General features: G+C 33.7%; 1 pseudogene; it reads right to left on the bottom strand.

Annotated features, from left to right (window-relative positions):
- Window positions 1-3,994: 3,994 nt before the first annotated feature.
- LOC114898498 lies at window positions 3,995-4,413 on the bottom strand (annotated as a pseudogene).
- Between the last annotated feature and the right edge of the window lie 11,599 nt (window positions 4,414-16,012).

The following is a 16,012-nucleotide window of genomic DNA, read 5'->3' as shown; positions in this document are numbered from 1 at the left end:
TTTGTCTATATTTTTCTATCATTGTATAATTTTAAAACACTGGAAAATCACTGAATACCCTATATATCATTTGGAGAAGATATACAAAATTGCTCTCAGAGTTGACAAAGAAACAATTGAATAAAAACAAATTTCAAAATTCATGTTAACATAATGTTATTCAGCTATTATGTTGCTGTAAATGTTGTGCTGTAAAGTCATTTAATGAAACAGAAATATGCTGCTACACTTTGTTAGGTGAAAAAAAGAAATTAAATACACAGAAAATGATTCCATTAATTTGACAATAAATGTAGACAAATTCAAAGAAGAAAGCCTGGAAGACTATGCCCTCAAATGCAGATAGAAATCATCTGTGAATTGAGGAATTATAAATGGAGTAAAATTAATATGTATTTCTATTTTTTAGTTTTAATATTTATTTCATTAATACATATATACACAGAGCTTTATAATGAATTATATAACTATTTTACATAGATTAAGGTTATGTAGCACCATAATGAAGATCAAGAGTTTACTATTTACTGACTGAAGTTATTCTCCCAAATATGTTGAAATGAAATGTTCTAAAGGCTGCTTGATGGAGTGAAGAGCGCCACCTGTGGGGCAAGGATGACTATTACTAGACCAGCCCTACCAGCCAATAGCTGTGTGACTTTGGCCAACTGGCTTAACCTCTGGGTGTCTCAGTTTTGTCACATGAAAAATGAGGATGATAATAGGGCCTATCCCTTTAGGTTGTTATCTTGATTATATGAGTTGATGTACCCAGAAAATTATCTGACACATTGTATGTGCTATGTATTTTATTTATTTATTTTTTAAAATTTTTTCCATGACATTAAAATTTTATTTTTTTAACTTTTTATTTTATATTGGAGTATAGTTGATTAACACCGTTGTGATAATTTCAGGTGTACAGCAAAGTGATTCAGTTATACATATATATATATATATTTCAAATTATTTTCCCATTTAGGTTGTTATATAATATTGAGCAGAGTTCCCTGTGCTATATGTGTTATGTAAGTATTTTAAACCAGCTCTATAAGAATAGCTACCTATACATGGGTAATAAAGATCTAATGATTTCTTTATTTCTAAACTTTGAAGTAGTCAGCTATTGTGATTTCTGCAAACTTCATGCACATATAAAAATTTTATATATGACTATTGCAAACATAGTGTAGGATACATTGTCCCTAATGTATATGTTCTGCATGTATTTTCAAAGGATTTGAATGTCATTATATTTTTTCCAAGCATGCTAAGTGACTATGACAAATAAACATTGTCATGCTTGAAGAAATATGTGATATAGCATGGACATATATAGGCTGAAAATGATCCCAGTGTAACTCAAAACAATTATGTTTTCAAAGAAGACTAATTATGACTTAAGGGATGAAAAATACTATAATCTATGCACTTACACAGTTTGTAACTGAATTTAATTAGAAATTGTCTTTTCTATGACCTCTTCTTGGTTACATAAAGATAATTATTCCATCTGTGAAAACTTATAAAAATACAATGTATTCTGAAAGGCTTGTGGAAGGCTGAAACTAAGCTCAACTAAGCCAGCTTCTCATAGAGAAAAGCAGATGGCAATTAATATAATGTCTCTGTCTTCAGAAAACCATTGAGTAGGCTTGGCAAAATAATATATCAAAAGACACATTTTGCAATGATCAGGAAGTTCCAAAGCTCAAAAAAATCTGAAAATCATGGTTTCTAAAATACTACTTCAAAAATACGATAAAATGTTTCTCTTTATCAGTTTAAAGAAGCATGTCTAACTTCTTATACTGGGATCTAAATGTTTGAAAAAAGTAAATTTTATAAAACCTCAGTGTGAAACTAATAGTAAAATGAGGCTCTTGGGGCTGTGAGTGGTAACATTACCACAGAAGAAGTAGTTAGAGATTATTTTCCTTTTTCTATTTTAATTTGACTGATTATTTGTGAAAGAAAAGAAAATGAATGCCTCTTAACAGTCCCCCTTATTCCATAAGCATCTTTATAATTCTTTATAGAGTAGTAACATAGGTGGTTGGGGGAAGGTTATGGACTGCACCTTGAAGTTTACTTTTTTTATGTTGTATACCCTGCCTCAACATTCATTTCAAAAAAGATACTCTATATTTGTGTGAATCTATTTAAAACCTTATCTAACTTACTTAAATGCAGAAGCAAGGATATTAATAATAGAAAAATGTTAAGTTCTTGAACAGTTCTAGCTGAACTATCTTGGGGACTCTGTATCGCTTACATTTCCCATCTCAATGTCTACCTTCATATTTCATTTATATTTATTTTTATTTTAAACATTAGTTAATATGATGTTAGTTTTCAATGAAATAATTTGAATTTTCTAATCAGTGCTAAAAAAGCATCTGCAATTCCAGGACTTTGAAATGGTTGTTCTGTTTCTCCCAACTATTGTAACAGTTTATTGCCCACTTGAAGGTTCCAGTGCATCCCAGCACTCAGATTAATCACGGTGCCCAGAAAGGGATACTATGAGTAACAGCAGCAATGAATAATATGGAAACAGAATTGACAAAACTTGATGGCTAATTGGATTTCAAGAGAGATTTCCTGTGTAGGGGATGTCAAAGGTAGGTTTGGAAATACTGAGGTTGAGATACCTGCAAAAATTACAGGCGAAGATTCCAAGTGGGCACTTGGTGATTCCAGACTCAGCAAAACCTGTAATTGTTATCATGGTATCTTCCCTTCCACCCAACTGCTCTAAGAAAAGCCTAGGTTTAATTCTGTAGGATTTCATTAACTATCTCTAACTTCTGGATAATTAGTAAGCTGAAATGACTGTGACTGGGATATAACATAAGAGAGTAAAAAAGGAACTAAAATCTTTTGACCACTGTGGTAGACATATCATGGTTTACCAATAACCCTACTACAATTGGGAAGGGTTATGAGATTAATTTCTTTAATGAAATATAAGTAAAAGTTATATGCCTATTTTTTCAGACCAGAAGCAGTAAAAGACCTGTGAATAATTCTTTTACCTTTCTTTTTTTAGGCAACCAGATGCTGTAGTTATGAGATGGTGAGGGACTGCATCCCCACTGACTCTTAAGTATTTGTGGTATGAGATTGCTGAGAATTTGGTTCATAGATTAGCACCCTGATAAAATCACCAAATTTATTCTTGACACTATAGTATGTCGTCCATATATTTTCCTGTTAATCTTCCTTGTAATTCAAGGAGATACTAATTATTAACTTCCATTTAAAAAAAGAAGAAAGATCAAAGTGAGCTTATATAAACTAATGAGAGAAAGGGGATCACAAAGCCCAGCTATAGATAATAGCTGAAATAAAGACTTGTCAGAGTAATAGAAGAGATAAAAATGCCTAACCTGAAAGAATACAAGAAGTCGAATAGGGTCAGAGTTGGGGAGAAATATGATGTGCCCAAGGACAAGTACATTTGCATATTAATTTCAAAAACATTATTTCAAACAGCTGCCCAAGTTAAGTATTTTCAAGTTAAGATATGAAGCATGGTTTAATAGGCTACAAATCTCTGTAGCTTGTATAATTCAGTTAACTTTTTCTTGTGTATATGTCAAGTCTTGGTTTCTCTAGTTCAATTCAGTTCTGATTTTTCTGGGATATTTTCTCCACAATATTAGGTACTGAATTATTTCTTCTGCCATTTTTGCAGTATTTTTTAAAGCAAATGTTTAAAATCTTTTATCTTGAGTTTTATTTTTCTTTGTGATTTCCCCATTTGTTGGGTACATTCAATTTTGGATACATTTCTCAAGCATTTAATACCAGGATATTTTACATGCATGTCAACAATCTATGAAATACTAAAATCAGTTTTGGATACGACACTAAAAATAAAAACTTGAAAGAAATCTTCATTTCATCAGAGTTATAACGAACAACTTTTATTTATTTATTTTTAAAATTATAATAGAGATTTATTTAAAGTAATACATTTACAGCCCAGATAGTTCTACATTGTACATTTCAGGTTTAACCAACTTCATAAAAATACTTTAGGATAGCTGCATCCAGATTTAGACTACATGATTATTTATTTGCCCATTCTTCTCTCTCTTTTCTTTCCCGAATAACCTCTTTCAGATGTGGTTCAAGGTAGAATTTATCCTCCTCATATTTTGTCCACTGCTCTTTAGGCAAGATCTGCTGCCTCATGGTCACGTCCAGGGCTCTCTTAATGCGAAACACCCTGTCATTATAAAGGTTCTCAGGAAGCCTTCTTATGGCTTCTTTTACATCGTAATTCTCATATACTGTATCATCTCGCATTAAGCCCAGTATATTGAACCCGGCAGCATTGTAATACCATTTTCGAATACCCTCCAGCCATTTGCTTGATGCTGCAACAGCAGGCCCACCCACCATTTTAACCTGAGACAGAAGCGTTGCCTGCTGGGTAAGTCCTAGAGGTCACACAAGGCACAGTGCGCAGGTGTGTTACGTCAACGTCGCGAGGAGGGGCGGGGGTTGGAGAGAGAGAAACAGAGAGAGAGAGAGAGAGAAAGAGGGTGCACGTGCAGGCGCAGTTCTGGCGGCCGGCATGAACAACTTTTAAAATTAAGGTTAGCTGGGATAATGAATTTCCTGGAAAATAACCGATTTTAATCCATTTCCCCCCCCCCCAAGGTGCATAACCTATTTCTTTTCTTTCTCAGGTAATTAGTTAAGGTATTAATTTTTTTGTTTGGAGTTATGCTTGAATATAGATAGATAGACCTCCAATCTGGTAGCATTCCCATGACTTGAGGTGGCAAGCATAAAATATTTTTATGTTAGCTGCTTTTAGTCTGTGGTGTTATTTAACATTTAAAACAATAGCACTTAATAGTTCGAAAAAAGAAAAGTAGATGTTAAATTTTTACTGTAAATAAAGAAATGCTTTACTATTTTTTATCCAAATTATTTTATTTATTTTTTAACATCTTTACTGGAGTATAATAGCTTTACAATGGTGTGTTGGTTTCTGCTTTATAACAAAGTGAATCAGTTATACATATACATATGTTACCATATCTCTTCCCTCTCGCGTCTCCCTCCTTCCCACCCTCCCTATACCACCCCTCTAGGTGGTCACAAAGCACCGAGCTGATCTCCCTGTGCTATGCGGCTGCTTCCCACTAGCTATCTATTTTACGTTTGGTAGTGTATATATGTCCATGCCACTCTCTCACTTTGTCACAGCTTACCCTTTCCCCTCCCCATATCCTCAAGTCCATTCTCTAGTAGTTGTGTCTTTATTCCCGTCTTACCCCTAGGTTCTTCATGACATTTTATTTTGCTTAGATTCCATATATATGTGTTAGCATACGGTATTTGTCTTTCTCTTTCTGACTTACTTCACTCTGTATGACAGACTCTAGATCCATCCACCTCACTACAAATGACTCAATTTCGTTTCTTTATATGGCTGAGTAATATTCCATTGTATATATGTGCCACATCTTCTTTATCCATTCATCCGATGATGGACACTTAGGTTGTTTCCATCTTCGGGCTATTGTAAATAGAACTGCAATGAACATTTTGGTACATGACTCTTTTTGAATTATGGTTTGCTCAGGGTATATGCCCAGTAGTGGGATTGCTGGGTCATATGGTAGTTCTATTTGTAGTTTTTTAAGGAACCTCCATACTGTTCTCCACAGTGGCTGTATCAATTTACATTCCCACCAACAGTGCAAGAGAGTTCCCTTTTCTCCACACCCTCTCCAGCATTTATTATTTCTAGATTTTTTGATGATGGCCACTCTGACTGGTGTGAGATGATATCTCATTGTAGTTTTGATTTGCATTTCTCTAATGATTAATGATGTTGAGCATTCTTTCATGTGTTTGTTGGCAATCTGTATATCTTCTTTGGAGAAATGTCTATTTAGGTCTTCTGCCCATTTTTGGATTGGGTTGTTTGATTTTTTGCAATTGAGCTGCATGAGCAGCACATAAATTTTGGAGATTAATCCTTTGTCAGTTGCTTCATTTACAAATATTTTCTCCCATTCTGAGGGTTGTCTTTTGGTCTTGTTTATGGTTTCCTTTGCTGTGCAAAAGATTTGAAGCTTCGAAGCTTCATTAGGTACCATTTGTTTATTTTTGTTTTTATTTCCATTTCTCTAGGAGGTAGGTCAAAAAGGATCTTGCTGTGATTTATGTCATCGTGTTCTGCCTATGTTTTCCTCTAAGAGTTTGATAGTTTCTGGCCTTACATTTAGGTTTTAATCCATTTTGAGCTTATTTTTGTGTATGGTGTTAGGGAGTGTTCTAATCTCATACTTTTACATGTACTTGTCCAGTTTTCCCAGTACCACTTATTGAAGAGGCTGTCTTTTCTCCACTGTGTATTCTTGCCTCCTTTATCAAAGACAATGTGACCATATGTGCGTGAGTTTACCTCTGGGCTTTCTATCCTGTTCCACTGATCTATATTTCTGTTTTTGTGCCAGTACCATACTGTCTTGATTACTGTAGCTTTGTAGTATAGTCTGAAGTCAGGGAGCCTGATTCCTCCAGCTCCGTTTTTCGTTCTCAAGATTGCTTTGGCTATTCGGGGTCTTTTGTGTTGCCATACAAATTGTGAAATTTTTGGTTCTAGTCCTGTGAAAAATGCCAGTGGTAGTTTGATAGGGATTGCATTGAATCTGTAGATTGCTTTGGGTAGTAGAGTCATTTTCACAATGTTGATTCTTCCAATCCAAGAACATGGTATATCTCTCCATCTATTTGTATCATCTTTAGTTTCTTTCATCAGTGTCTTATAATTTTCTGCATACAGGTCTTTTGTCTCCTTAGGTAGGTTTATTCCTAGATATTTTATTCTTTTTGTTGCAGTGGTAAATGGGAGTGTTTTCTTGATTTCACTTTCAGATTTTTCATCATTAGTGTATAGGAATGCCAGAGATTTCTGTGCATTAATTTTGTATCCTGCTACTTTACCAAATTCATTAATTAGCTCTAGTAGTTTTCTGGTACCATCTTTAGGATTCTCTATGTATAGTATCATGTCATCTGCAAACAGTGACAGCTTTACTTCTTTTCTGATTTGGATTCCTTTTATTTCCTTTTCTTCTCTGATTGCTGTGGCTAAAACTTCCAAAACTATGTTGAATAAAAGTGGTGAGAGTGGGCAACCTTGTCTTGTTCCTGATCTTAGTGGAAATGGTTTCAGTTTTTCACCATTGAGGATGATGCTGGCTATGTGTTTGTCATATATGGCCTTTATTATGTTGAGGAAAGTTCCCTCTATACCTACTTTCTGAAGGGCTTTTATCATAAATGGGTGTTGAATTTTGTCAAAAGCTTTCTCTGCATCTATTGAGATGATCATATGGTTTTTCTCCTTCAATTTGTTAATATGGTATATCTCATTGATTGATTTGCATATATTGAAGAATCCTTGCATCCCTGAATAAACCCCAGTTGGTCATGGTGTATGATTCTTTTAATGTGCTGTTGGATTCTGTTTGCTAGTATTTTGTTGAGGATTTCTGCATCTATGTTTATCAGTGATACTGGCCTATAGTTTTCTTTCTTTGTGACACCTTTGTCTGGTTTTGGTATCAGGGTGACAGTGGCCTCGTAGAATGAATTTGGGAATGTTCCTGCCCTGCTATATTTTGCAAGAGTTTGAAAAGGATATGTGTTAGCCCTTCTCTAAATGTTTGATAGAATTCGCCTGTGAAGCCATCTGGTCCTGGGCTTTTGTTTGTTGGAAGATTTTTAATCACAGTTTCAATTTCAGTGCTTGGATTGGTCTGTTCATATTTTCTATTTCTTCCTGATTCAGTCTTGGCAGGTTGTGCATTTCTAAGAATTTGTCCATTTCTTCCAGGTTGTCCATTATATTGGCATAGAGTTGCTTGTAGTAATCCCTCGTGATATTTTGTATTTCTCCAGTGTCAGTAGTTACTTCTCCTTTTTCATTTCTCATTCTATTGATTTGAGTCTTCTCCCTTTTTTTTCTTGATGTGTCTGGCTAATGGTTTATCAGTTTTGTTTATCTTCTCAAAGAACCAGCTTTTAGTTTTATTGATCTCTGCTATCCTTTCCTTCATTTCTTTTACATTTATTTCTGATCTGATCTTTATGATTTCTTTCCTTTTGCTAACTTTGGGGGTTTTTTATTCTTCTTTCTCTAATTGCTTTAGGTGCAAGGTTAGGTTGTTTATTCGAGATGTTTCCTGTTTCTTAAGGTAGGATTGTATTGCTATAAAATTCCCTCTTAGAACTGCTTTTGCTGCATCCCATAGGTTTTGGGTCATCGTGTCTCCATTGTCATTTGTTTCTAGGTATTTTTTGATTTCCTCTTTGATTTCTTCAGTGATCACTTATTATTAAGTAGTGTATTGTTTAGCCTCCATGTGTTTGTATTTTTTACAGATCTTTTCCTGTAATTGATATCTAGTCTCATGGTGTTGTGGTCAGAAAAGATACTTGATAAAATTCAATTTTCTTAAATTTACCTAGGGTTGATTTGTGACCCAAGATATGATCTACCCTGGAGAATGTTCCATGAGCACTTGAGAAAAATGTGTGTTCTGTTGTTTTTGGATGGAATGTCTTATAAATATCAATTAAGTCCACCTTGTTTTTAATGTATCATTTAAAGCTTGTGTTTCCTTATTTATTTTCATTTTGGATGATCTGTCCATTGGTGAAAGTGGGGTGTTAAAGTCCCCTACTATGAATGTGTTACCCTTTTTTTTTTTTTTTTGCTTTACATGGGCCACTCACACTTGTGGCCTCTCCCGTTGTGGAACACAGGCTCTGGATGCGCAGGATCAGTGGCCATGGCTCACGGGCCCAGCTACTCCGCGGCATGTGGGATCTTCCCAGACTGGGGCACGAACCCGTGTCCCCTGCATCAGCAGGCGGACTCTCAACCACTGCGCCACCAGGGAAGCCCTGTGTTACCCTTTTTTGGTCTATTTCCCCTTTTATGGCTGTTATTTCCCCTTTTATGGCTGTTAGTATTTGCCATATATATATATATATGTATATATATATATTTTTTGCGGTGTGCAGGCCTCTCACTGTTGTGGCCTCTCCCGTTGTGGAACACAGAATCTGGACACGCAGGCTCAGCGGCCATGGCTCACAGGCTCAGCGGCCATGGCTCACAGGCCCAGCCGCTCCGCGGCATGTGGGATCCTTCCAGACCGGGGCAGGAATCTGTGTCCCCGGCTTCAGCAGGCGTGCTCTCAACCACTGCACCACCAGGGAAGCCCCTGCCTTATATATTGAGGTGCTCCTATGTTGGGTGCATAAATATTTACAATTGTTATATCTTCTTGGATCGATCCCTTGATCATTATGTAGTATCCTTCTTTGTCTCTTGTAATAGTCTATTTTAAAGTCTATTTCATCTGATATAAGAATTGCTATTCCAGCTTCCTTTTGATTTCCATTTGCATGGAATATCTTTTTCCATCCCGTCACTTCAGTCTGTATGTGTCCCTAGGTCTGAAGTGGGTGTCTCGTGCACAGCATATATATGGGTCTTGTTTTTGTATCCATTCAGCCAGTCTGTGTCTTTTATGGGAGCATTTAATCCATTTACATTTAAGGTAGTTTTTGATATGTATGTTCCTATTCCCATTTTCTTAATTGTTTTGGGTTCGTTATTGTAGGTCTTTTCCTTCTCTTGTGTTTCTTGCCTAGAGAAGTTCCTTTAGCACTTGTTGTAAAGCTGGTTTGGTGGTGCTGAACTCTCTCAGCTTTTGCTTGTCTGTAAAGGTTTTAATTTCTCCATCAAATCTGAATGGGATCCTGCTGGGTAGATTAATCTTGGTTGTAGGTTTTCTCCTTCATCACTTTAAATATGTCCTGTCAGTCCCTTCTAGCTTGCAGAGTTTCTGCTGAAGGATCAGCTGTTAACCTTATGGGGATTCCCTTGTGTGTTATTTGCTGTTTTTCCCTTGCTGCTTTTAATATGTTTTCTTTGTATTTAACTTTTGATAGTTTGAGTAATATGTGTCTTGGTGTATTTCTCCTTGGATTTATCCTGTATGGGACTCTCTATGCTTCCCGGACTTGATTAACTATTTCCTTTCCCATATTAGGAAAGTTTTCAACTATAATCTCTTCAAATATTTTCTCAGTCCCTTTCTTTTTCTCTTCTTCTTCTTCTGGGACCCCTATAATTCTAATGGTGGTGTGTTTAATGTCTCAGAGGTCTCTGAGACTGTCCTCAGTTCTTTTCATTCTTTTTTCTTTATTCTGCCCTGCAGTAGTTATTTCCACTCTTTTATCTTCCAGGTCACTTATCTGTTCTTCTGCCTTAGTTATTCTGCTATTGATCCCTTCTAGAGTATTTTTAATTTCATTTATTGTGTTGCTCATAGTTGCTTGTTTCCTCTTTAGTTCTTCTAGGTCCTTGTTAAATGTTTCTTGCATTTTGTCTATTCTATTTCCAAGATTTTGGATCATCTTTACTATCATTATTCTGAATTCTTGGCGGCTCGCAGGCTCTAGAACGCAGGCTCAGTAGTTGTGGCGCAGGGGCTTAGTTGCTCCGCAGCATGTGGAATCTTCCCAGACCAGGCCTTGAGCCTGTGTCCCCTGCTTTGGCAGGTGGATTCTTAACCACTGCACAAGCAGGGAAGTCCCAACCTCATTTATTTTTGCTAAATTTTAATTGCTTGTCTTTTTCTAACTGATTTTTAAGCATTATTTACAGAAGCTAAAAAAAATTTAAAAATTGCTGGTTAGGCACATATATTTAAGATTTCTTCCAATTTAGGGATGTTTTTCACTTTCTTTATGGTGCTTTTTCTCATGCAGAAAATATTTGAATTTTTACAAGAGTCTAAATTATCAGGTTTTTCCTTATCAGTTGCCATTTCTATGCTATTTTAAAAAATCCTTTTCTACTGAAACATTTTAAACATTTTCTACTCTATGTTTCTGAAAAAATTTCCTGTTTTGTGTCTCACACTTAGTACTTTTCATTAATTCACATGAAAATTTTTATTTTTGTTTTATTTGAGTTAAGGAATCAACTTTACCTTTGATCATATAAATGGTAATTCTCAGAACATTATTTTGGATAGCCCATAATTGCCTAATAAATTTATAATGTCACATTTGTTATGGACTAAGTTAAAGGCTCTCTTTTCTTTGTAGGCTAATGACACTTTTAAATATTATATTTATATGTATTACTATATTATATCTATCTAGATCTACTGGTACTAATATTTTGTTTTCTTCAAATGGTTCTTTAGCATTTTGTATACACTTTAAAATTAGCTTCTAAAGTTATATGAAAAAATCTGAATATGTGGTTGAAATTTTCTTGATTTTATAGATTCATTAAGGAAAAGTTTGTCTCTATCTTTAACATGTTGAATATTTTCTCCATTTTTAAGTATCTCATCATTTTTTCAGGTTTTTAAAATATATTTCAATATGGTTTTTCTTTTATATTTTTCCATTAAGACTTTGACCATTTATATGATAGTCATTCCTTAATACTTTAGAGTTTCTTTTGCCATTTAGGTTACACCAATTTAACAATTAACCTTTTTTGCCTGATGATAATATTTTTCTTCTTTTGAATCTAGCATATTTTTTGAACTCTCCTATTAGTTTTAATTGTTCTTTTATTCTGTATGAGTAATAGTAATTCTATTTCTTCCTTTCTAACCACACTTCCTCTGAGCACTAACCCAACTCCTAAATCATAACCTCCTAATGATTACCTTACTGATGGATTCAATTCAGCTTATTTGGTTCAAAAAGAATGAGTAGAATTATTATGAATGGACACTTGTATGTTCAGTCCTATAGATTTCCACTTCCAATTTCAATCCCAGAGCCTGTAACCACATGCTTAAGTTGAGTGCAGGAGAGGAAAATTTAAAAAATTAGGGCCACACAGGATGTAATGGGCAGCAAATGCTCACCTATTTCAACAATGCCAAATAACAAATAATTTAAAAGTATGTAACATGCATGCGTACACACAGACACAAAATTCTCACTTTTTTCCCTGTCTTCACATGGGAAAGCTGTTAGTGTTTAAACATTAAGTGGCTATATGTTGTCGAGTTTGTTGTATATATCTTAGTAGGCTAAATAAGTTACTTTCCATTTTTACTTTTCAAAGAAATTTTGTTATGAATATGCATCTTTTTAAAATTGAGATTATGAATTGAGATTAACACATGGTTTCTTTCTTTTAGTCTGATCTGATAATTCACAGAACAAATAGATTCAGTAATATTGAGGCACTCTTGTATCGCTAATATATACAAACAACTTTGTATATATATGTGTATATTTACAATATATATAGAAAGCAATATGTAATGTAAATATGTATTATATAAAATATTATACATGACAATATGATGTAGTGTAGGTAGTATAAATATTTTATATAGAATATACATTAAAAGATATATAGGATATATAGCATATGATATTTTCCAGGTAATATCATATGCAAAATTATTCTATTTCTTCTCTAGACAGTCCTGGTTTGGTATTGGAATATCTTATCTATATAAATTGAGGAACTCTTATGATTTGGATGACTATCTTAGATTGTTTGAGAGTGGACTTGTTAATTGGTCCCAAGTAGACACTCTCTTTACAATTCATTGGATGTAATTGATTTTTCATTTTTATGACTAGAACTAATCAAAGTTGCATTGCGCACACACACACACAAATTGTATCTAAACAAATAGAATGTTGTGTTTATTGCCAGGCTCCAGCTGTGTGTGTGTGTGTGTGTGTGTGTGTGTGTCTGCATGTGTGTATGGAATTTATACAGGGTGAAAACTAAAGTGTAATTCATGCAGATAAACCACTGAAATATTGATTAGAAAATATAACATATATTCCAGGTTTCCTTTATTATCTAATCCTAATGAATTCACAGCTTTCAGATAGTATATAACTAACAAAGAATGATTTTCAATGCTAAGAAAAACTAAAAGACAAATTTAGAAAAGTAAAAATTTTGAACAACAATTGATGAATAAGGTACACTTTTGAAGATTTCATGAACCATGAAATAAATCATAGCAGTTTTACAAAACCATCAGTTAACATATATTTTGAATCAAAAATTCCACAATCTTAGAATGATGCAAAGTTATTGTTTTAGGCATTTTTCACCTAAAACATTGTTTTGCATGATTATAAAACATTATCAGTTAATTATTTTCATCACATAAATAATATCTGTTGAATTGAACATATATGTCACTATAAAGACAAGACAAAGGAAAAAAATATTTTTCTTCTTACGAACAATATATTCTACTCTCCGAAGAATTTGTTACAGTTATTTATTTTGTCCTCAATTTCCATTATAAAGATATTAGTTTGGTTTTCACTTGTTGAAAATCTTTTTAGTCACTTCTTATTATAGTATTGTAAATAAAGACACAGTTGTACTCTATTTGACAATTTTTGCTGATGTTGTATTAGTAGCTCAATAAAGCCTAGTCAAATATATCCAAAAAATGTTCCTTTCTCCAATTATCAATTGTTTTCAGTACACCTTTACAACTACAATATCTATAAATTTATTGTACCATCAAAAGCAATACTTCGTAAGCACCACTTCTAAATGGTATGGAAAATATGATTCTGTTATTGAAAAAGGCATAATATAAACATGATTTTTTTAAAGGCCCAAATCATAATGATGAAAAAAAACAGTTTAAAGTCACATACCCTGTATTTTGCTTGTGTGAGTGTGTCTGTGTGTGTCTGTGTGTGTCTAGGATCAATGCAAAATTTTAAAATTCATAAAATAGTATCACAGAATCATATAGTATCAGATTCAGAGGAACTGGGTGAAATATTAAAAGCATTTCAGCAAAAACACTTTTTTGACAATAGTAGTAATAATTATTAGTTTAAACTCTGAACACGTGACAATACTGTTATTATTTTATGTTGGAGCTGATTACATTTTTTCTACTTTAAAATTTTTACTATGCATGAAGAGAATCCCTTGATCCTTAAATGCTTGGTTAGTTCCATCCCTCTCTTTGTGGGAAATGATTTACACATCTTATTCTACTCTGGATAAAATGTAGATTTTCCACTCCATAGCTTCTGATTCACCAGTTAGGTATTTTTAACAAGCACTATAGGTGATTCTAAGGCAAATAGTCTGAGGACACTACCGTCATCATTATCATCATCGTCATCATCAGCATCATCTTGTCTAACAAGTATTGAGGGCTTACTCCATGATTATAACTATACGAAGAGTATGCCATTCTTCAATTAATTTGTCTTACAACAATTCTATGGTATATTTTCTTTTAATGTTGCTATTTTATAAATGCAGACAATGAACATATGTAGGTTAGCTAGCTTTGCTTAGCCATGTAATAATTGGTGGGATTGGAGTTAAATCCAGAGAGCTTGTTTCTTTCTGAGTGGGTACATTTAACCAATGTGGTTGCAGGATTCTGGAATATGGATGCTATTTTGGAAATGAAATATGTGTGCAGATATTGGCCAAGGTTTATTTTTAGAGCAGTGGTTTCTGAACTTTCATATTTTATACTCCTATCAGAAAAAAAATGCTGAAGGTGTACTGCAATATTTGTTGTATATTTATATACTAATCATTTACTTCTACAACTTTTACCACTATATAGGTATTTTATAAATCACACTGAAAATTGAAATGCAAAAGAATGAGATAAAACATCAATACAAATAGAATTTCTTATATTTTCCCACAGCTCAGCTGACGGTCTTGTGTATGCCCTATGTTACATAAACACCTATTTGGAGACTGTTCTGCAAGGTAGAGGAGCACCAGATGGCCATGTTGGATGTTCCAAATCCACATCCCCCACTTTATCCTGCTTCCCTTCTCTTCAAGAGAATAGTCTGCTCTGGTTCTCAGACTGACTTTTACCGTAAAGCTCTGATCATGTAGTAGTAACTTTCTGGTTGCCAAATTATATCTAGAATGGATGGTTATTATAAATAATAAAGGTTGAGAATACATAATAGTAGATAAAGGTATGACATGAAGTAAAGAATTAAATCAAATAACCCATATAATATCCATCTGGTTCTTTTTCTTAATTATATTACTTATTTAAGTCTTCATTTAATATTAAATTAATGCTAACTATTAAGGAAAATCTGTATAAAATGTAAAGATTTGTACATATATAGATACAAGAGTTGCATGGTACTAATCAGGGTGCTTAAACACTCTCAGATTGAGTTTCTCCAATTGTAAAATGAGATAACATACCTGACTTCTATGTATGTTGTGATGTCATTTAAAAAGAACTGGAACTGCACCTGGAACATATTAAATATGCAATAAAAGTAGTTATTATTATGCCATAAACATGGCATTTATTTAAATGTTTATAATCACAGATTTCTTCGTAACCCTCTAATTAATCCATCCTTAGGGTGCATAAGAGAATCACTAGTAAGTCCCCATTACCACAGGAATAAAAAATCAAAGGAGTAACTGTCAACATTAATGTTGTTTAAATCATAGAGGAAAGAATTCCTTTCAAGACAGGGCAACAAAAAACAGGAAATATTTGCTGCAGACTGTATACAAATGATTTCAGGTTTATACACCCAAAGCTAACATATGCAGTTTCTATTATGTGAAAAGTCAGGTTTTGAAGTAGAAACGTACTATAAATAGTGACAAGACCTAAGACACTTTAGAGATAGAATCAGAAGGCTAAAACCATCACCTTATAGTGCCATTGTCACATCTAAATATAGATTTAGAAAAGTTGATTCCATGAACTTGTAAACTGAAATCTATCTACTTGCCTATCAACTTTCTTTAATAAAGAAACATATATCCTCAAGTACAAAGCTGTAATGATAGTTGGGGATATCTAAATCAATCACCTGAGTCATTGCCAAAAAAATCTAGTGAAATCCAATTTCATGACTAGTTTTTTAAAAGGTGGAGGGTGGTTAAAAGATAAATTTGAGAAAATCT

Source organism: Monodon monoceros, unplaced genomic scaffold (genome assembly GCF_005190385.1).
Source record: "Monodon monoceros isolate NGI ecotype Baffin Bay Population unplaced genomic scaffold, NGI_Narwhal_1 Super_Scaffold_1, whole genome shotgun sequence".
NCBI lineage: Eukaryota > Metazoa > Chordata > Mammalia > Artiodactyla > Monodontidae > Monodon > Monodon monoceros.
Note: the sequence above shows the minus strand (reverse complement) of the source record. Positions and strands in the feature narration are given on the sequence as shown.